At 40.9% G+C, this 22,148-nt stretch overlaps 1 protein-coding gene across 1 annotated transcript in view; it reads left to right on the forward strand.

Moving 5' to 3' along the window:
• NEXMIF (neurite extension and migration factor) overlaps positions 1-22,148 on the forward strand; it is a 144,954-nt gene that overhangs the window by 108,563 nt on the left and 14,243 nt on the right. The gene's annotated exons all lie outside the window — the stretch shown is intronic.

Genomic DNA, 22,148 nt, shown 5'->3' on the forward strand with positions numbered 1-22,148 from the left:
ATGACATGATACTATACCTAGAGAATCCTAAAGATGCTACCAGAATACTACTAGAGCTAATCAAAGAATTTGGTAAAGTAGCAAGATCCAAAATTAATGCACAGAAATCTCTTGCATTCCTACACACTAATGATGAAAAATCTGAAAGTGAAATTAACAAAACACTCCCATTTACCATTGCAACAAAAAGAATAAACTATCTAGGAATAAACCTACCTAAGGAGACAAAGACCTGTATGCAGAAAATTATAAGACACTGATGAAAGAATTTAAGGTGATACAAATAGATGGAGAGATATACCATGTTCTTCGATTGGAAGAATCAACATTGTGAAAATGACTCTACTACTCAAAGCAATGTACAGATTCAGCGCAATCCCCATCGAACTACCACTGGCATTTGTCACAGAACTAGAACAAAAAATTTCACAATTTGTATGGAAACACAAAAGACCCCAAATAGCCAAAGCAATCTTGAGAAAGAAAAACGGAGCTTGAGGAATCAGGCTCCCTGACTTCAGACTATACTGCAAATCTACAGTAATCAAGGCAGTATGGTACTGGCACAAAAACAGAAATATAGATCAACGGAACAGGATAGAAATCCCAGAGATCAACCCGTATATGTTCACCTTATCTTTGATAAAGGAGGCAAGAATATACAGTGGAGAAAAGATAGCCTCTCCATTAAGTGGTGCTGGGAAAACTGGACAGCTACATGTACAAGAATTAAATTAGAACAGTCCCTAACACCATACACAAAAATAAACTCAGAATGGCTTAAAGACCTAAATTTAAGGTCACACACTATTAAACTCTTAGAGGAAAACGTGCAGAACACTCTATGACATAAGTCACAGCAAGATCCTTTTTGACCCACCTCCTAGAGAAATGGAAATAAAAACAAAAATAAACAAATGTGACCTAATGAAACTTCAAAGCTTTTGCACAGCAAAGGAAACCATAAAAAAGACCAAAAGGCAACACTCAGAATGGGCGAAAATATTTGCAAATGAATCAACTGACAAAGGATTAATCTCCAAAATATACAGGCAGCTCATGCAGCACAATATTAAAAATACAAACAACCCTATCCAAAAATGATCAGAAGACCTAAATAGACATTTCTCCAAAGAAGATATACAGATTGCCAACAAACGCATGAAAGAATGCTCAACATCATTAATCATTAGAGAAATGCAAATCAAAACTGCAATGAGATGTCATCTCACACCAGTCAGAATGGCCATCATCAAAAAATCTAGAAACAATAAATGCTGGAAAGGGTGTGGAGAAAAGGGAACCCTCTTCCACTGTTGCTGGGAATGTAAATTGATACAGCCACTATGGAGAAAGGTATGGAGGTTCCCTAAATAACTAAAAGTAGAACTACCATATGACCCAGCAATCCCACTACTGGGCATATACCCTGAGAAAACCATAATTCAAAAAGAGTCATGCACCAAAATGTTCATTGCAGCTCTATTTACAATAGCCAGGACATGGAAGCAACCTAAGTGTCCATCAACAGATGAATGGATAAAGAAGATTTGGCATATATATACAATGGAATATTACTCAGCCATAAAAAGAAACGAAATTGAGTTATTTGTAGTGAGGTGGATGGACCTAGAGTCTGTCATACAGAGTGAAGTAAGTCAGAAAGAAAAAAACAGATACGGGATTCCAATGAATACATATGGAATCAAAAAAGAAAGGAAAAAAATGGTCATGAAGACCTAGGGGCAAGATGGGAATAAAGACGCAGACCTACTAGAGAATGGACTTGAGGATATGGGAGGGAGAAGGGTAAGCTGTGACAAAGTGAGAGAGTGCCATGGACATATATACACTACCAAACGTAAAATAGATAGCTAGTGGGAAGCAGCCGCATAGCACAGGGAGATCAGCTCAGTGCTTTGTGACCACCTGAAGGGGTGGGATAGGGAGGGTGGGAGGGAGAGAGACACAAGAGGGAAGAGATATGGGGATATATGTATATGTAGATCTGATTCACTTTGTTATAAAGCAGAAACAAACATACCATTGTAAAGCAATTATACTCCAATAAAGATGTTAAAAAAATAATACAAACGAATGTATATATCAAAACAGAAAGAGACTGACAGATATAGGAAACAAGCTGATGGTTAGCAAAGGGGAGAGGGAAGGGGGAGGGACAAATTAGGGGCATGGGATTAAGAGATACAGACTACAATGTATGAAATAGATAAGCAATGAGGATATATTATATAACACAGGGAATTATAGCCATTATCTTTTAATTAGCTCTAATGGAGTATAATCTGTAAAAATAATGAATCACTGTGCTGTACACCTGAACCTAATATAATATTTTAAATCAACTATACTTCAATAAAAAGTACCTAAAGTATCCAAAAGCTTTGGAGCATATTTTCAGGTGAACTATTGTCTTATTTCTTCACTAAGAATGTTTTATAGATTGTCATGACAGTATACTTACATACAGTAAGTGGCAACAGAGTGAATGATCCTCAGAATATTTATTAAAAACTGACTATAATTCATCTAGTCACCAAGGGTCTGATTTCTTTCAAGGTATCTAATGACCTATTAAGCATACTTACATCCATTATTTCTCTCATTTGAGTCCCCAGCAGCCCTGTTAAGTAGAAATGGCAGGGATATTCATCTTCCCTTTAGATGCTCACACATTAATAAAGGTGATAAAACCATGACTAGAAACCAGAGCCCTTGACTCCTAGTCCAGCATTCCTCTCAGCTACAGCCCTAACTCTTACAATTCATCCTGAGTTGACTAGTATTAAAATACGACTTTGATCATGTCACTCCCCTACTGAAAAATGTACTGAAGAATGGATAACAGTCACGACTTCAGGGCCCACCCAGCCGCATCTCAACAACTTTATTTTATTACTTCTCTGATCCTTAGTTTTTTCATGTGTAAACAGAGATGATGATACTTATTTTCCTGACTCACTGGGGGATAATTTTCAAGTGTCAGGATGAATGTGATAGTTCTACTAAACTGTCAAGCCCTCTATAGCCCTGTTATCATATTCACTTTATTCCTTAAGTTTAATTAGGACTGGTCATGGAAAAATAGTATATATGACTTTCTTAGCTGTGCAAGAGTCTGTTCTCAGATAAGACACTATTGTGTTGGGGGTCTTTTGTTAAGTTTGACCTGAAAAAAAATCTCAAGTAAATGCTAGCTCTTGATTTCAGATATTCTTCAGATTGGGAACCTACTGCAACCTCTTCTCTCCTTTCTTTATTTCCTTTCAAGGGATGTTTTATATGTAAAGAGTTCAACTGGATTGTTTAGAGCAGCATGTTACTGAATTGAAGTTGTCTAAGGGTGAGTCAGTCCACTTTTATGGTCCCATCAAAGACTGAACCCTGGCCCTCAGCCCAGGCATCTCGGAAGCTTGTGGTGAGGGGCAGGACTGTGAGCTTTGGAGTAACTCAGTGCTAGGTTTCAATCCTCATTCCCCTCCTGCTAGCTAGGTGGGCCTGAAAGAGTTACTTAACTTTCTTCTGAGTCTCAACTTTCTTATCTATTAAGGAGATTATAATATACATCTCATAAGACTGTTGTTTGAATTAAAATAATAAATATATTTAAAGTACTTAGTAGAACACCACTCAGTAAATGTTAGTTTCTTTCTCTTCCCATACTGTGAACATAGGGTAACCAGGTGAGGTTGTGGATGGATCAGTGTAGAATCTCCCAGTCCTGGAGAAACTCTTGAGTGCATATCTTAGAGATGGGGAGGGTTCCCAGAATCATATCTGAATACTAATGACAGCATTATTATAGATATACATGCACAGCAAAGACATCATCTTTAACAGCTGTGTTTAGTTAAGTAACAGATTTAGAAAGCACAGACTTTAATCTATGTTTTCTCCTGGGATTTCATCACCATCCGATTTGGGTTTTTTTTTTTTGGCTAAAAAGTGTAATTGTAGCTTGATTCCCCTACTCCCCTCCCCCACCAGACACATCCCAGCCATTCTCTCAAGAACTAGCTGCCTTTTAAAAATCTGAATAAGAAGCTGGATCAGCATTTAGAAAACATGAGGTAGTGGATACCTGAGGAGCTAAGGAGTTGAGGACTTTGGAATGAAAGCTTTAATGGCGTGTTGTTTTTTTTCCAGAAGGTCTTGTTTCCTTCATATCTGCAGGGAACAGATGACTCTAGGGATACTGCATCAAAGCTTGATTCCTCCTTGTTGCATAGCTGGTGAGGCAATAAGCAAGATAGAAACTGTCATTGAGTGAAAGAAGCTCAACAGAGCAGATAGTGGAAATAGAGGGTTTTCTCTTTCCCCAAGGAGAGGCTGGAAGGGAAAGGTAGCAGAGGCTTTTGTCATCAACTTTCTGGAGGTGGAAACCACTGGAGGCAAAAACCCTCTCTCATCCCTCTCCACCTAAAAACCCAAATGGATTCTGGATTTGACCTCAGGCTGTTTTGAGATTGACAGCATCAGCTTGTCAGGATGTGTGGGAAAGGCAAGATTCAGTCACCAGGATAGCACTAGTGGGGAGGGGCGAGAAGGTGGGGGGATAAAAGTAGAATTATACTAAGGCCATGTAAAACCATCCAGTCTGCAGCCATGGGGGAGCTCAGCTGCATGGCAGAGGGCAAGGTTTTTACATTTATCTTAAACCATGTCCCACCACTTTCTACAGCCCCTCCTTCACTCAGCAATACTTTTCAGGCACCAAATAGATTGTAGGAACTTTATCATTCCTATTGCTATTAGTACCACAAAATATCTTAGAGATCAACAGGAAAGATGAAGGAAGGACCAGACTGCCCCATTCATGTAGTTCTCCTCTTCCAACCTGTTGAGTTGCTTCAAAGCTGGTTTCTGTGCCCCCTGCCTTGAACTACCCCCAGGATCCTGGGGATTCTACCTCCCAACTTAAGAGTATCCTGCCAGGAATTTTTTAAATGGTACTCTGGGGTGGGGAGGGAGAAGAAGATGAGAACTACTACTTTTGAGGACCCACTGTGAGCCAGGTGCTGTACTACTTTATGTATATTCATAAACCAGTTAACTCTCACAGTAACACTATGAGGTAACTATTACAGGTATCCCCCGCTGTTCAAAAGTTTGCTTTCCATCACTTCACTTTTATGAAAGACCTACATTAGTACCTGTTTTCACTAACCAAAGTAAATCCGAAGAGGATTTTTGCTTTTACTTAAAAAAGTGAAAATCGAGGGCTTCCCTGGTGGCGCAGTGGTTGAGAGTCCGCCTGCCGATGCAGGGGACACGGGTTCGTGCCCTGGTCCGGGAAGATCCCACATGCCGCAGAGCGGCTAGGCCCATGAGCCATGGCCAGTGAGCCTGCGCGTCTGGAGCCTGTGCTCCTCAACGGGAGAGGCCACAACAGTGAGAGGCCCGCGTACCGCAAAAAAAAAAAAAAGTGAAAATCGAAAATAGTGCTCAGTGTTTGTTTGCAGAGAGCTGTTATAAGAGGCAGTGTGCACCCCAATAAGTGAGAGTGGCACCACCAAGCTTCTTTCCAGGAACTATACTCAGCATCTCAGTGTCAAGCCACCATAGTGTTGAACTATGTCTGTGAGCACCTGTGCTTTATCTTGATTTATTTTGTGTATCCATTAGCAAGATGTGTCCTAAGGTAATTGCTTCTTCACTTTACACCATTTTGGCTTATAAAAGGTTCCCTGGGGATGCTCTTCTTTCAGATAGTGGGGGAAACCTGTACTTTTGTTTGACAGATGAGGAAACTGGAACTTGGGGGGTTTGAAGGATGTCCTCAGAATCACATAGCTACTAAGTGGCAGAGCTGGGGGACTAGAAGCCAGCCTACTGACTTCATTCATTACTGATTAATTTATTTTCCTCATCCCTACTTCTATCCATCTCCAAAGGAAGATAGCACTATTTAAGTATTAGCTATTATTATTTTCACTATTATTATGATATTATGTACCACTTGCCTCTGGAACTGAAGTAGTTATAGAGAGAAAAGGGGAGAAAAAGAAATTAAACTAATATTTACTAAGCCCTGTACTAGGCACTGAGGGGACATATAACAGTAACTGGTAGCTACTTTTGGACTATAGCCCTAAGGTTGATTTGGGATCTTTGATTCCATAGACCAGATTTATTGAAATAAATCTGATCTGTGTAATCAGGGATTTCAAACTAACCAATTCTGATGCTAGCCACCACCACCATGCTGAAGCCATTCCCTAGGCCATAAAGCGTCTCTTGTCCTGTCAACACACAGGTGAGACCTGAAGATTGTGAACTGTCATGATTTACTGGGTGGCTGGGGCAAAGTACATTTGTTGTCTTGGAAACCCAGAGCAACCATGTGACACTAAGTAAAATTTATGAAATCAACATTAAGACATCTTTATTATAAATGTGCTAAAACATAAACAATTTGTTAAAGATATAGAGTATGCAGATGTGGGAGATGATGGAATATTATATAACAGGACCAGGGCTACATTGCTAGGCTAAGAGCAGGTTTGCTGGTTTTTTTTCTTCTCTCTGCCTTTAATTCATCATTTCTGAAGAAGCTGTTAGTTTCTTTTCATAGTGTTGACATCTGATTTTCATTTTAATTTTCAGGATATGTTTGTGCTTAATTGGCACTGTGACAGGTTCACTGCATGTTGTTTGCCTTCTGCAAACCTTGATTGTAATTGAGTCTGGGCTAGAAGGGAAACTGAAGAGTACAGCAGGCAATAAAATCCAGCCAAGTGGAGTGTCATGTCATTGAGCTTTCAAACTCCAGACAGAGCCCTGGAAAAATGTGGCAAAGCCTTCCTGGAGAAAACACCTTTTTTTAGGTTGGGAGGGGAGGTAGTGCCAATGTACTGAAGGCAGGAACCCTTATCTACCTAGGCCAATTTGCATGTATCTTATTTGCTTTGGAAAAACTGTCATGACTTTGGCTGAGAAAAAACTATAGATTGGTTCTTTAAGCTTTTATTTTTTAATAGCATTCCTCCAGTGCCCAAAGGGCCTTGGTTCCTGTGAGAGTCTCTCTGTCCTTTATAAAATCTTGACTCAACATGACTTGAGTCCCTGGACAGGCCATGCTCCTTGCTGCTATGGGCCTATATCCAAGGTGGTACTTGGTGTCAGAGTGTGGGAATGTCTTCTGTTATTCCCTTTCTCACACACATGACTGGGTAGCTCGAATAGGATCCAGTTTTATTGGCTTTGCTGTATTTCTTTTATATATTTTTAACAGCTCCTTGAATTTGTTTCAGATTTTTACAAATGATTTCTTGCTGTCACATTGAATTATAAAGTATTAGAGTCATCTAGTCCAGCTTCTCCATCCAATGCTCAAATCTGTTCTTTAATGTTGCTGAATTTTTGCCCAGCCTCTGCTTGAATAGAGCTAGTGAGCTCACTTTTTTCCCTATGCCCCTCCGTCAGCATCGATTTCATCTTTGCACACCTCTGTTGATTCATATATTGAACTATATAGTCTTCCTCCCTCAAGTTACTTCCCATTGTGGTCTGACTAAACAAATTTAGAAGATACAAACTATTATATATAGGATGGATAAACAACAAGGTCCTACTGTATAGCACAGGGAACTGTATTCAATATCCTGTGATTAACCATAATGAAAAAGAATATATATATATGTCTATAACTGAGTCACTTTGCTGTACAGCAGAATTTAAATGCAACATTGTAAATCAAGTATACTTCAATAAAATTTTTTTAAAAAGATACCTGAGAGACTTCCCTGGTGGTCCAGTGGTTAAGAATCTGCCTTCCAATGCAGGGGACACGGGTTCAGTCCCTGGTTAGGGAACTAAGATTCCACATGCCGCAGGGCAACTGAGCCTGCACACTTTAGAGCCCGCACACCGCAACTACTGAGCTTGCGTGCTCTGGATTCTGTGCACCACAACTACAGATCCCATGTGCCACAACTACTGAGCCTGTGCGCTCTGGAGCCCGCATGCCACAACTAAAGAGAAGCCTGCGCACTGCAACGAAGAGCCCACGTGCTGCAATGAAAGATCTCGCATACTGCAATGCAGATCCGCGTGCAGCAACTAAGACCTGATGCAGCCAAATAAATAAATATTAAATTTAAAAAAAGACACCTGAATGCCAGTGGGTAGGAAATAGAAAAAAAAATTTAGTTTCACTTTTTTGTGATATCTCTTCAGGTATTTGAAGACAGAAAACACATTGCTTGAATTTTCTTCCCTGAGTTTAACATCAGTGTTGAGTCCCCTTGTTCTGGACTTTTTCCTCTAAATGAGTTCCTATTTGTCTCATCCCTTATCAAAGATGATTAGAACATACTTTTGTTCCCTTTCTGACACCATAAAGACATCAAGTATCCCCTGTTCAATTCCTTATTTTTATCTCTATAGAATAATCATTTTTTAAATGTTAGGTCATTAGCACTGACAGATGATTTTAATTAAAACACATACCCTCAACCTCTCCTTCCCACCAACCCTCCTCCCTCCGCAGGAGACAAACATTCTAATTTGGCATGACATTATCTGGCCTAACAGTGCCTGACATATGAAGTGCCTAAAAGGTCATCTTTTGTTGTTTTAGCCTTCTGGAGTAGTTGAATTAAGTTCAAACTCAGGATGTTTTTGAAATCTTAAATCTCTCTGGGGATGTTTTTTATAACATCTTTGAACTGGATAACACTACAATAAATTATGTTGCACTGGATTAAAAGGTTATTTCCCTGTTGTGTCAAGCTAACAGAGAATGTGAAACCTCCCACTAGGCACTGAATGTCTTTGGTTATCAGTGCAGCAATCCTGTCTCCATTAGGTCTCTAACCCCCACTACTCAGTGAAAACTTTAGCCAGGAAACTACCCATTGAACTGAATCTTGAGTGGCAGCAGGAGTTACAGGAAGAGTCAGAAATAAAAAGAAGAGATAAGGGACTTCACAAACTGATAACCTGAGTCCAGGTAATAAAAGCCAAAGACTAATGGAAAACCATTATTTGGAGTCAAGAATAGGGAAGGAATCTCATATAAGACCAGAGCCAATCAAAAAATGGACAGTGACCAATAACAGGCAAAAAGGAATACCAGTAAGTTAGAATACTGAAGGATAGGACAAGAGCGTATGTTCCAGGGAGTGAAGATACCCACAATTAAAAGTGAGGTCACGGGCTTCCCTGGTGGCGCAGTGGTTGAGAGTCCGCCTGCCGATACAGGGGACATGGGTTCGTGCCCCTGTCCGGGAAGATCCCACATGCCGCGGAGCGGCTAGGCCCGTGAACCATGGCCACTGAGCCTGCGTGTCCGGAGCTTGTGCTCCGCAACGGGAGAAGCCACAACAGTGAGAGGCCCGCGTACAGGAAAAAAAAAAAGTGAGGTCACATACTCAAATTACAAGTACTTTTGGTTATAATTTTCTTTGAAGATTTTCTAGGAAGTCAGGAATTTCTGCCAAGAGTTCTATAAAGTGCTAAGCCATGCATCCTAGGTTATTATAATTATAATATAATGAGAGCAAATAGGTTAAATGTGGTGGGTGCATACCATAGAGCATTATACAGCAGATAAAAGCAACAGATTAGATATATAGAAGTATGAATGGATCTTAACATGATTCATAGTAGAAATTAAGAATGAGATCTATAGTATGTATCATTTTCATAAAATTTTAAAATATACACATGAAACAATATGTTCTTTTAAAAGAACACATACAAAGATAGACATTTACCACATTAGAATGGTTACCTATGAAAGAGTGTAGGAATAAATGAATAATGGCAAGAAAGAACCTTTACTTTGATTACTGATGAATTGAGGAATATGATGACATCAATCCTCTTTGCCTGAGACCAATAAGATAAATAAAATGCTAGAAATACAAACAGAGAAGGTGACTAGATGATTGAGGGGTAAGCGTAACAGTTCTATCTAGCAGAACTTTCTTTGATAATGAAAATGTTCTGTATCTGTGCTGTCCAATATGGTAACCAGTAGCTGCATGTGATTACTTAGCACTTGAAATATGACTAGTGTGAGTAAGAGACTGACATTTAAATTTCATTTAATTTTAATTAATTTATATTTAGATTTAAATAACTACATGTGACTAGTGGCTGCTGTATTGGATGGCGCAGGTTAGAAGTTGCAAATGAACCCAGATATTGGCACAAAAAAGATAAATAGATGCTGTAGTTGCAGGCAACATTCCTTTTAAGAACATTTGGCCCTACCAGTAGATGAGAAGATAGCAAAGGAACCTAAGAAAACCAGTATCACTAGGAAAGAACAGCACTTACCCTTGCCTTTTCCAGGACTTGTTTTTTTCATCAGTAGGTGAACCTCCAGAAGCCTGGCCCTGAGAGTTCTTACCTGCTGTGGACTTGGCTACTGGAATTGGCACAACTCCTGCAGAGCCGACTGCTGCTCTTCAGCAAATGTAGGCTTTGGAACTGCACATGCAATGGGTATTTCCTATATAGACTTTAATGAGCACAGTGTCCCAGAATGCCATCTTTATGGTTTTAGCCAGGATTGGCTTGAGCTGAGTGCTGTAGAAGATATCCCAAGAAGCCATTTCAGAGATTCTGTTGCTATGAGGGCTTTTTTGCTGCCTTGGCTATGAGTGACAGTAATGAATTGCCAGGGGCCAGAATAGAGAGATAATAGCAACAGATGATTGCTAGGCTGTTGCAGAACTCCAGCTAGAGTGGCAACATACCTATTCTTATATCCAGCCCCTCTTCTTTTCTAATGTATCCCCACCTTGTACCCCTATCCTTTCCCTTGTTCCCTTGGATAACCATTCCTGGCCCTATGTAGAAAATTAAAGGAATATAACAAAAATTCTCCTGATGGGATAGGGGTGCATGGTCTTGTGAATATATGGCATTGGGTAGCTGGGTGCCTTTGTGGGTTATTGGAATTTTTCCTTCCTATGTTAAATAAACTTCTATAGCCATTGTAACAGTACTTTTGTAAAGGGTCAAACTCATCTTAAAGTATTTTTCTCTACATATAAGTAGCTATACAAAGAGATACCCTGGTGGAGTCCACTTACTGGTGAAGGATGTCTGGGACCTGTGACCTTTGGCAGTGATAGATCATCTCGTTGTGAAAAGATCCAGGCATTTACCAACCTGTCATTTTGAGAGTGACTGTCAAGCTCTGTCTACTACAAGCATATCTGCAAAAGCAGTGTGAGGAGGGTGGGGTGGGATCTGAAAAAGTAGTCTCACCACTTGCTAGCAGCTGTGTATTTAGCAAGAGCAAGTCCAGAGTCGAGTGGGAAGTTGCACTTATCTTCATGGAATGATCAAAAGTGGATTCATTTTTCTAAGCCTTGGGCATACAGATCAGGGGGAATTTTTCCCCCCTTGGTGAAGGAAATACTAGTTGGACCAGTATCTGGAAGACCTATCCTAGAGATTGACAAGGCTAGGAGAATAGTTTGAAAGTAAAATCAAAATATAGAAGTAAATATTTGAGCCAATCTAAGAGTTGTCACACTGAGAGGTACCTGCTATGCCAAATATACTCCTACCTCTCCTAGACTGTAAATGTCTTGGCAGTAGAGCTTGTGTTTCTCACTTCTGTTCTTGTCATGGCATAGTCTAACATATAAAACAGGTATTTAATAGTTGTGTAAGTAGTTAACATATGTCCACACTATGTGACAGTCCCAGCCTTCCAACCAGCTGTTTGTACTGGTTTCCACATAGCCAAAAAGGGCAAGGAAGTAGGGTACTCAACTAAGCCCCAGATCTATAGATCTTCATCAATGTTGAACTATGCTGTTCTTCACTGCTTAGAATAGAGGACAGGTACCCCTCTTGCAAGTACACATACTGGGAAAGACTTGGAACTATCTCTGAAATTAGACGGGAAGGCCAGAGATTTTATCAGTGGTGAAACTGAGGACCCCAGCTAGCTGTAACAGCTAGCTCATCATCCCATGGGAAGACTCCAGTACAGGACCAAGATTGATTCCAAATTCCTGGGCCAGGTTAGCAGTATCACTTTGTTTATGGGATGTTTTGTATTTGGTTATGTGTTGTCCTCAATTTACTTGGAACCATTTATAGATGATTTTTGTCTACTTACTAAAAATAGCTATCAGGAAATGAGTAGATACAGCTGTAATTCCTTAGGGGTTCTAAATAAATATAGTAGTTAATTTGATGTTTATTTCTTTAGATTCTTGTTTCCTGCTTTGGGGATTAAGATGAAGTAAAAGATAAGTAAAAGACTATAAAAGAAATCTACTGTGATCACTTGGGACTTTTTCAAAAACCTTTTAACTTGGTATCTCTGGTCATGGTATCTCTGGTCCCTCAAACCTACATCCAAAATTTCAAGTGGTGTTTTGACTAGGCATTATTAAGTAGTTGCATTTATCTTAGAACTCCCAGCTCCTCTTGTCTCCCAACTCTAGTTCAATACGCAGCATTCTGCTTCCACAATGCGAAAAGAAATACACCATGAATTTTTTTTGAGTATACATGAACATGATGTGTGTGTATGTGTAACAGAGAAAGATGTTCCCAGAACTGTTATATTGATGGTGAAAACACAGAGCTCAGGAAGCCAGAGGCTGGAAGAGCAGTGCCTCCTTCCCAGATAGGTTTAGGGTTTGGCTTTTTCTCCACTCCCTTCCACTCCCCATCTCGGGATAAGCAAGGACATTTTTCTTATTTGTGACAGTATTTCCTCCAGTAAAGACAAACAAAAAGTTAGCCCTCTGAATAGTGGTTATTTTTATTTATAAGTTATATTTCAGCTTATAAATAAAAATAACCACTTGGTGCCATGGGGATATTTCCAAGGATGTTTTGTGTTAGCAACTCACTGTGTGACATTGAGCAGGTAGTTTCCCCTTTATGGGACTTGGTTACCCCATTTGTAAAATGGGGATTAGGGGATTTGACTATCTTCCTAGATCGTTCTAGCCCTGTGGTTCAGTGGTTATATTTCTTAAAGTAATTTAATAATATTTTAAACTTTTAATTAATAGGCTAGATTAGTAATAAGAAAAGAGATCCATATAGAGAAAGTTAAAAGATAATTCAGCCTACAGTCATTGAACTCAAGCATTAAATGTAACTCAGTGCTGCCTGGCAACAAAGGCATTCTGTGATTAGGACACAAACCTTGTATAAACCCATTCTCACAGAGTGCCAGGATACAGTGGCACAGTCTTTCCAAGGACTCACCATCTTGTACACATCAATGGGTGTTCCAGGTTGGTCTCCCTGTAACTAATGTGCCATTATACAGCCCATATGGGTCTGGCAACAAGAAGAAAGGGACTCTTTGGGGAAAGAAATACTTCATATTCTTGACCTGACAGTGATTGGGTTTCTCTACCACTTGTTCCTTGAACTTGAGAGAGAAAGCAGGCAGAGGTCCTGAAAATATAATTATTTTGAAAAAGCAAAGGGACTCTGAGAGTGCCAGTAAATTTGAGCTACCTATGGTCTAAAAGTTTATAAATTAGGAGGAGTCAAGATGGTGGGGGAGTAGGAGGATGTGGAGTTTACCTCTCCCCACAAATGCATCAAGAATAAATCTACAAGTGGAACAGTTCTCACAGAACACCTGCTGAACACTGGCAGAGGACCTCGGACACTTTAAAGGACAAGAAAGATCCCCGTGTAACCAGGTAGGATGAAACAAAGAAGAAGGGAAAAAGAAGAGGAGAGTAAGTGGGATGGGACCTGCACCCCTGGCAGGGAGCTGAAGGTGAGGAGACGTTCCTGCACCTGGGGAAGCCCCCTCACCAGCGGGGAGATCAGCTGGGACAGAAGGGAAGCTTCAAGGGCTCAGAGGCGAATGCAGCAACTGGTCTGTGCACCCCAGCCTAAGATGTGTGCCCGCTGGTGCAGACGGGGAATGGGTGCTGGAACATGGGGTTTGGAGAGCAGACCCAGGGAGAGGACTTTTGTTGGCTGTGAGGAGACAACCTGAGGGGATGGTAGTGAGGAGCTCCACAACCAGGAGTGCTCATGGAGGAAGCCCAGACTGCTATGTAAGTGAAACAGGATTGTTGAGTGACACACAAAGCGTGAGGCCACCATTGCAGCTTCTCTCCCTGAACACCAGCCCCTGCCTCCCTGGGTACTAAGAAGCACTCCCACCAGGGCAGGGTCTCACACCTCCAGCTGCCACATCCTCCTCTTTGACCCATCCCCAACGGGACAGGATCTTGCACCTCCAGCCACTGCCTCCTTCTCCTCCATACCCGGTCCCCGGGTGGGGTGACCCACATGCAGGGGTGTAGCTGAAACCACAGCTGAGCCCCAGGGGCCATGCACCTAAGGAAGAAGAGCTGAAATCTCACCTCACAACTGCACAAACTGCAGATTTACACCCCTGCGACCAGCTTTGTAAACTCAGCGTCTGCAGAACATCTGAATGGACAATGAGTGCTCCCACAGCCAAGATAGGTCTATCTTTAGCAGCTGTGGACTTTTTGGACACTTACATGTGGGGGTTGAGCCCAGCCAGAGTCTGAGCTGCCCCCATAGCGCCCACAGCAAGTTCAGTTCCATGATTACTGCAATCCTGGGACCTGACTTCAGTGGGTCTATGCTGGCGTCCTGGTGAAAACAACACCTGAGAGAGACCAGGGCCAACTTCCAGCATACCCATGGTTAAGGTGGGGCCGAGAGCAGTGCCAACAGCAGTATAATTTGAGAGCTCGCACAGCCGGTGAAAGGTGACACAACAAAGCACACCCACAGGTGAACAGCTCCGAAGGAGGAATACTCAGTGGCTTCTCTCCCAGTGGGAGTACTTCAGTCCTGCAGATCAGAAACACAGCTAACAAACAGATCTGGGGGCCTGTACTCCAAAAACTAGGGAGCAGATCCCACCCCTGACAGGGCAGTGACAACTACAGAGCAAAGGGGAGGCCTGCTCAATATCCATTGCAGGCCCTGGTCACCAAAACAATAGTCACACCTCTTATCAAGGGGATAACAGCCAGCATACACTGAAGAAAGAGGTGGCAGACATCTAAACTAAAAACAGCCCTTGCATCAAAAAATATTAAACCCACACAGGCTACACAGGGGCATTCCCACATAAAAGTAGTCCTCCAAGACAATCTGAGGGTCTGGAGTTGGGAGGAAGAACCCCGAGAGCATTTAACCTTGAAGGACAACAGGGCTTGAGTGCAAGAGCTCACAGGGCTGGGGGAAACAGAGACTCCACTCTTGGAGGGTGCATACAAGGTCTCATATGCACTGGGACCCAGCACTAAGCAGTACCTCCATAGGAGCCTGGGATACACCTACCTAGGGGTCTTGGAGTGTCTCCTGGGGAGGCGATGGTTGGCTGTAGCTCACAGTGGGGTCAAGGACACCAGTAGCAGAGGCCCCAGGGAATAGTGATTGGACTGAGACCTCCTGGAGGTCCCCATTTTGGCACCAAGACCCAGCCCCACCCAACAACCTGCAGGCTCCAGTGCTGGAAAGCCTCAGGCCAAACAACCAACAGGATAGGAACACAGCCCATCCCACCAGAAGACAGACTGCCTAAAGATGTACTGAGCTCACAGCCACCTCTAAACACATCCTTCAACACGGCTCTGCCCACCAGAGGGACAAGACCCAGCTTCACCCACCAAGAAGCCTACACAATTCCCTGGTCCAACCTCACCCACCAGGGGGCAGACACCAGAAGCAAGAGGAAATATGATCCTCAGGTGCAGAAAGGAGGCCACAAACACAGAAAGTTAGACAAAATGAGATAACAGAAAAATATATTGCAGATGAAGGAACAAGATAAAAACCCACAAGAAGAACTAAATAAATAGGAGATAGGCAATCTACCTGAAAAAGAATTCAGAGTAATGATACTAAAGCTGACTCAAAATCTCAGAAAAAGAATGGAGGCACAGACTAAGAAGATACAAGAAATGTTTAAAAAAGGCAGAAGATTTAAAGAACAAACAGAGATGAACAACACAATAATTGAAATGAAAAATATACTAGAAGGAATCAATAGCAGAATAACTGAGGCAGAAAAAATAAGTGAACTGGAAGACAGAGTGGTAGAAATCACTGCCATTGAACAGAATAAGGAGAAAAGAATGAAAAGAAGTGAGGGCAGTCTCAGAGACATATGGGACAACATTAAACACACCAACATTTGCATTATAGGGGTCCTAGAAGAAGAAAAGGGAAAGGGCCTGAGAAAATATTTGAAAGATTATAGCCAAAAACTTCCCTAACATAGGAAAGGAAACAGTCTCCCAAGTCCAGGAAGTGCAGAGAGTCCCAGGCAGGATAAGCCCAAGGAGGAACACACTGAGACACATATTAATCAAACTGACAAATATTAGATGTAAAGAAAAAATATTAACAGCAACAAGGGAAAAGCAACAAATAACATACAAAGGAGTCCCCATAAGGTTATCAGCTGAGTTTTCAGCAGAAACTGCAGGTCGGAAGAGAGTGGCACCATATATTAAAGCGATGAAAGGAAAAAACCTACAACCAAGAATATGCTACCAGGGGGAAAAAAAAAAAAAAGAGTACTCTACCCAGCAAGGCTCTCATTCAGATTCGACAGAGAAATCAAAAGCTTTACAGACAAACAAAAGCTAAGAAAATTCAGCACCACCAAACCAGCCTTACAACAAATGCTAAAGCAACTTCTCTAGGTGGGGAGAAAAAAAAAAGAAGCCACAACTAGAAACAAGAAAATCACAAATGGGAAAGCTCACTAGTAAAGGCAAACATAAAGTAATAGTAGGAAATCATCAATGCACAAATATGATATCAAAACCAGCAACCATGAGGAAAGTACAAATGCAAGAAATGGGAATTGCATTTGAAATTAAGAGACCAGCAACTTAAAACAACATTGTGCATATATAGACTGCTATATCAAAATCCCATAGGAACTGCAAACCAAACAGCTACAGTAGGTACACACATAAAAAAGAAAAACAACCCAAACAAACCACTAAAGTTAGTCATCAAACCACAAGAGAAGAGAACAAAAGAAGAAGGGAAGAAAGAAGACCAACAAAAACAAATCCAGAACAATTAAGAAAATGGCAATAGGAACATGCATATCAATAATTGCCTTAAATGTAAATGGACTAATTGCTCCAAGCAAAAGACATAGACTGGCTGAATAGATAAAAAAACGAGACCTGGATGTATGCTGTCTACAAGAGACCCACTTCAGACCTACAGACACATACAGACTGAAAGTGAGGGGATGGAAAAAGATATTCCATTCAAATAGAAAACAAAAGAAAGGTGGAGTAGCAATACTTATATCAGACAAAATAGATGTTAAAGACTGTTACAAGAGACAAGGAAGGACACTACATAATGATCAAGGGATCAATCCAACAAGAAGATATAACAATTGTAAGTATATATACACCCAACAGAGGAGCACCTCAGTACATAAGGCAAATGCTAACAGCCATAAAAGGGGAAATCAACAATAACACAATAATAGTGGGGGACTTTAACACCCCACTTTCACCAATGGACAGATCATCCAAAATGAAAATAAATAAGGAAACACAAGCTTTAAATGATACATTAAACAAGATGGACTTAATTGATATTTATAGGACATTCCATCCAAAAACAACAGAATACACATTCTTCTCATGTGCTCATGGAACATTCTCCAGAATAGATCATATCTTGGGTCACAAATCAAGCCTTGGTAAATTTAAGAAAATTGAAATTGTATCAAGTATCTTTTCCGACCACTACACTGTGAGACTAGATATCAATTACAGGAAAAAATCTGTAAAAAATACAAACACATGGAGGCTAAACAATATGCTACTAAATAACCAAGAGATCACTGAATAAATCAAAGAGGAAATCGAAAAATACCTAGAAACAAATGACAATGAAAACACGATGATCCAAAAGCTATCGGATGCAGTAAAAGCAGTTCTAAGAGGGAAGTTTATAGCAATACAATCCTACCTCAAGAAACAAGAAAAATCTCAAATAAACAATCTAACCTTATACCTAAAGGAAATAGAGAAAGAAGAACAAACAAAACCCAAAGTTAGTAGAAGGAAAGAAGTCATAAAGATCAGAACAGAAATAGATGAAATAGAAACAAAGAAAGCAATAGCAAAGATCAATAAAACTAAAAGCTGGTTCTTTAGAAGATAAACAAAATGGATAAACCTTTAGCCAGAGTCATCAAGAAAAAAAGGGAGAAGACTCAAATCAATAAAAGTAGAAATGAAAAAGAAGTTTCAACTGACACCACAGAAATACAAAGGATTATGAGAGTCTCTTAAAGGCAACTATATGCCAATAAAATGGACAACCTAGAAGAAATGGACAGCTTCTTAGAAAGCTACAACCTTCCAGGACTGAACCAGGAAGAAATAGAAAATATGAACAGACCAGTCACAAGTACTGAAATTGAAACTGTGATTAAAAATCTTCCAACAGGGGCTTCCCTGGTGGCGCAGTGATTGAGAGTCCGCCTGCCGATGCAGGGGACACGGGTTCGTGCCCCGGTCTGCGAAGATCCCACATGCCGTGGAGCGGCTGGGCCCGTGGGCCCGTGGGCCATGGCCGCTGAGCCTGCGCGTCCGGAGCCTTTGCTCCACAACGCGAGAGGCCACAATAGCGGGAGGCCCACGTACCGCAAAAAAAAAAAAAAAAAAAAAAAAAAATCTTCCAACAAACAAAAGTCCAGGACCAGATGCCTTCACAGGCGAATTCTATCAAACATTTAGAGAAAAGTTAACACCTACCCTTCTGAAACTCTTCCAGAAATTTACAGAGGAAGGAATACTCCCAAGCTCATTCTACGAGGGCACATTAACCTGATACCAAAACCAGATATCACAAAAAAAAGAAAATTACAGGCCAGTATCACTGACAAACATAGAAGCAAAAATCTTCAAACAAATACTAGCAAACAGAATCCGACAGCACATTAAAAGGATCATACACGATGATCAAGTGGGATTTATCCCAGGGATGCAAGGATTTTTCAATATTCGCAAATCAATCACCACATCAACAAATTGAAGAATAAAAACCATATGATCATCTCAATAGATGCAGAAAAACACCCATTTATGATAAAATCTCCCCAGAAAGTGGGCATAGAGTGAACCTACCTCAACATAATAAAGGCCATATATGACAAACCCACCACAAATATTATTCTCATTGGTGAAAAACTGAAAGCATTTCCTCTAAGATCAGGAACAAGAGAAGGATGTCCACGTTCACCACTATTATTCAACATAGCTTTGGAAGTCCTAGCCATGGCAGAGAAGAAAAAGAAATAAAAGGAATCCAAACTGGAAAAGAAGTAAAACTGTCACTGTTTGCAGATGACATGATACTATACATAGAAAATCCTAAAGATGCTACCAGAAAACTACTAGCGCTCATCAAAGAATTAGCTAAAGACTGGTGGGGAGGCTGTCTATTCCCAGCTTCAGCCCATGAATGCCTCTGCTTGTTTCTGTCCACCCCTAATTCAGGTCTTATTGCATACTAGGTTTTCTGGCATTTGTGTAGTGCTTTAACATAGACAATGCATTTTCACATGCTTTCTCATTGATTTTTGATCCTATGCACTTGCTCTTTTTGGAAATTCCTTTAGGGTGATATCACAAAGGATGGTGCAGATAAAAGTAGTGAGGGAGGGAAAAGTAAGAGGAAGGGAGAGCCAAATGTTGAACCACTGAGCTATGCCAAAATGCAGCCACTATAGCTGCTGCCCAGGAGCCTAATAGCAAAGAGGACCCCTCCCTTAAACTGATGGCTGCCAAAAATTAAGGCAGAAAGAACATACAGAGCCCTGTCATCAGCAGCAGCACCCTATTTGCTGCATCTGGCAGGACTGGGGTGGGAATGTACAAAAATCAGACAAATACAGGAAGGGACATGAGAAGGAAGAGAGTAAAGAGTTCCCTCAGGTGTGCATTATAGGATTACCTCAGTATCACACAAAACTTAAATCAGAACTCTTAATATATGTGATTTTTTTCCTTGTACATGGAATTTCTTTTTTTTTTTTTTTTTTTGCGGTATGCAGGCCTCTCACTGTTGTGGCCTCTCCCGTTGCGGAGCACAGGCTCCGGACGCGCAGGCTCAGCGGCCATGGCTCACGGGCCCAGCCGCTCCGCGGCATGTGGGATCTTCCCGGACTGGGGCACGAACCCATGTCCCCTGCATCGGCAGGCGGACTCTCAACCGCTGCGCCACCAGGGAATCCCCGAATTTCATTCTTTTAATTAAAAAAAATTAAATGAATTATAGGTTGCTCAAAGTTAGGAAGACCCTTAGATATAATTTACTTCAATTCTCTTATTGTATAGCTGATAAAACTGAGGACCAGAGAGGGAAAGGAGCTTACCTGAGGACACCCAGCTAGTTAGTGGTTGTACTCCATCCATTATGTGATATCACTTCTTTTTTTTTTTTTTTAACATCTTTATTGGGGTATAATTGCTTTACAATGGTGTGTTAGTTTCTGCTTTATAACAAAGTGAATCAGTCATACGTAAACATATGTTCCCATATGTCTTCCCTCTTGCGTCTCCCTCCCTCCCACCCTCCCTATCCCACCCCTCCAGGCTGTCACAAAGCACCGAGCCAATATCCCTGTGCCATGCGATATCACTTCTTATATGAGTTTTCTGTGCATAACTTTTTTTTTAAACATCTTTATTGGAGTATAATTGCTTTACAATGGTATGTTAGTTTCTGCTTTATAACAAAGTGAATCAGCTATACATATATCCCCATGTCCCCTCCCTCTTGCATCTCCCTGCCACCCTCCCTATCCCACCCCTCTAAGTGGACACAAAGCACCAAGCTGATCTCCCTGTGCTGTGCAGCTGCTTCCCACTAGCTATATATTTTACATTTGGTAGTGTATATATCTCCATGCCACTCTCTCACTTCGTCCCAGCTTACCCTTTCCCCTCCCCGTGTCCTCAAGTCCATTCTCTACCTCTGCATCTTTATTCCTGTCCTGCCCCTAGGTTCTTCAGAACCATTTTTTTTTTAAGATTCCATATATATGTTTTAGCATATGGTATTTGTTTTTCTCTTTCTGATTTACTTCACTCTGTATGACAGTCTCTAGGTCCATCCACCTCACTACAAATAACTCAATTTCATTTGTTTTATGGCTGAGTAATATTCCATTCCATATGTACCACATCTTCTTTATCCATTCATTTGTCGATGGACACTTAGGTTCCTTCCATGTCCTGGCTATTGTAAATAGAGCCGTGCATATCTTTTGAATTTTGGAATCTTTATCATGAGAGATAACATAGATTCATACCATACTTTTGAGATATATAGAATTCTTTTTAGCGTTTTACTGTGATCATCTTTTTTTGATGTCTCTCTCATCCTTAATATTTTTAAACTTATACGGCTCCTCTTTTAAACATGTTTTCTGTACTTAAAGGCATCATACCTCCATATTTCTAACCTAGTATCATTAAATCCTGGTAGATATTAGAAAATTGAATTAGCCAGGTAGCATTATGGGTAAGTATGTGCTCTCTGTACTAATGCTGATTCTGTCATCCATCAACTGACTGGAGCTGAACTGGGAAGATTAGACTAGATAGATCTTGGCTAGGCTAACCTGGAAACCTTCTGTGGACCTGTTCGCTACAACAGTCCTATCTCATTGATCCATTTCAGTCCCTAACCGAACCTGTAGATCTATAACAGCTTGCTGGTCAGTTGCCTCCTTTCCAGTATGACAGCTAAGACCTTTGTCAGCTCCATTATCGATGTTGGACCTCACAACTGGCTTATTACTCACCTTGAACATCCTGGCACTGTATTTCTAAGGCTACTCTAACCTGGAATCCAACCACCCCTAATGCTCCTTTTACAACTATCTATTAACTCCTTGACCTCTCTCTTCTCTCTATATGCCAATTCCTGCTCCCTTGCCTGCCACATCTAAATCATTTTCCAAATCTGCTCCCTTGCCTGCCACATCGAAATCATTTTCCAAATCTATGCAGCACACCTCTGCAGTTCTACTCAAATTTAACATCTTCTTTCCATTTTTATTTCCTCCTCCCTAATTCTAATCTTCTTGACTACTCACACCTGAACATCGCATCTCCTAACCTATT

This window comes from Globicephala melas, chromosome X (genome assembly GCF_963455315.2).
Source record: "Globicephala melas chromosome X, mGloMel1.2, whole genome shotgun sequence".
Taxonomy (NCBI): Eukaryota; Metazoa; Chordata; class Mammalia; order Artiodactyla; family Delphinidae; genus Globicephala; species Globicephala melas.